The 1,598-nt window shown below is 35.3% G+C and overlaps 1 long non-coding RNA gene across 1 annotated transcript; it reads left to right on the top strand.

Moving 5' to 3' along the window:
• On the top strand, positions 460 to 1,388 carry LOC110011856. Its single transcript, XR_002286916.1, has 2 exons — positions 460 to 657; positions 1,133 to 1,388. It is a non-coding gene; the product is annotated as an uncharacterized LOC110011856 (long non-coding RNA).

The following is a 1,598-nucleotide window of genomic DNA, read 5'->3' as shown; positions in this document are numbered from 1 at the left end:
TTTTGTTGAAAATTAATTCAGAAAGAGTCTTGAAAACGTAAAATCAGCTAAAACACAAGCACAAATTTTTAAAAAAAAAAAAAGAAATACTTCTTGAATGCAAATTGAAAAAATAATTTTACCCATGAGATGATTATGTGTATACATATATACAATTACATATTGCTTTATAACTATAAAATATTGATAAGACGAGTACATAGTCTTCAACTCCTCCGGGTCCGGGGTCAGGGTCAGCATCTGCAGTAGAGTTCCGCAATAGACAAACTCTGTTTTCAGTTATTTTTTCACCTGTTAATTTCTTGAACACGCGTACAGAGTCTTCAACTCCTCCTCGGTCAGGGTCAGCGTCTGCAGTGGAGTATTTTTTCACTTGTTAATTTGTTGAACTCGTGTACAGAGTCTTCAACTCCTCCTGGGTCAGGGTCAGCGTCTGCTGTAGAGTTCCGCAATAGACAAACTCTGTTTTCAGTTGTTTTTTCACCATTTAAAAACGAATCTACGCCCTTCACATTCTCACACAAACTCTTCTTCTTGTTTCAGTAGTTCTCTCTCTGTCTCATTGGCAAAAACAAAGCAACGCAGTTTTCTCTTTTCGCTGGTGAAGGCAAGCATGGCATTGCAGCGGCGGCGTCGTCATACAGGGAATCTAGAGAGGTTTGTTTTTTCTATTTTCTGGCTTCTTTTCCACGAGTCTTGGTATAGGAGTTATGATTTTGTCCTTTTTTGCATCTGTGTACGAGTTTTTGCCAAGAACAGTCGCAACTGTACTCTGTGTAAATTCGATTTATTTATATGTTGTGTTATCAGTAGATTTGGATGAATATATAATTAGACTTGTATAGCCTGTTTGCTTTGTTGGAAAAATAAAAGCTGTGCCGTGGTGGTGGTGGGGTTATGTCTTGAAAATATTAAGACTATTGGCAATGAACCATCACAACTTAGATGCTGTAATTTGATTGAATGTTTCAGTAGTTTTAGGTGTAAAAAGTACAAGTCGGAGCAGTGAAATAGGTCTGCCCTTAAGTTAAGACCATTGATTCTTTACGTTCAGTAGCATGCCATTGGGATCGGTTCCTTGGCCTCTATCTGCTAATGGATTTGTTGTCTTCTTTTTGTGCCGGAATCATAGGTATGAAGTTCTAAACATTTCATGGTCTACCACTACCAGTATCATTCAACTTTCTTCTTTCTCATGCAACTTTGGAGCAGAGATAATGTGTTAAAATGTACTAAGTTGAAGGAGTATTTGTAGAAGCCACGTTTGAGTTGTATACAATGTACACGCGGTCGAGTTTCTACAATTACGTCTATATTCTGTTGCTATCTGTTGTATTTTTAATAGAATTTGTTATTCTCTGCAATAAAAGAATATACGTTGACGTAAAGTTTTATACATACATTTATCAAAATCCTGTTCCATGAAAATCCTATAAATAAAAGTTAATCTTATATTTGAGGTAGTTTTTAGATTACATGTTATAATTTTTTTTGAGTATTTTATACTTTTACTCTAATTCACCTATTAGCTTAAGCATTATAGTGATGATATTTTGTTTTGCATTTTTTTTTAATTTTCTTTTGGTGGGGTGGGGGAA

The sequence above is a fragment of the Sesamum indicum genome, linkage group LG4 (genome assembly GCF_000512975.1).
Source record: "Sesamum indicum cultivar Zhongzhi No. 13 linkage group LG4, S_indicum_v1.0, whole genome shotgun sequence".
Lineage (NCBI taxonomy): Eukaryota > Viridiplantae > Streptophyta > Magnoliopsida > Lamiales > Pedaliaceae > Sesamum > Sesamum indicum.
Note: the sequence above shows the minus strand (reverse complement) of the source record. Positions and strands in the feature narration are given on the sequence as shown.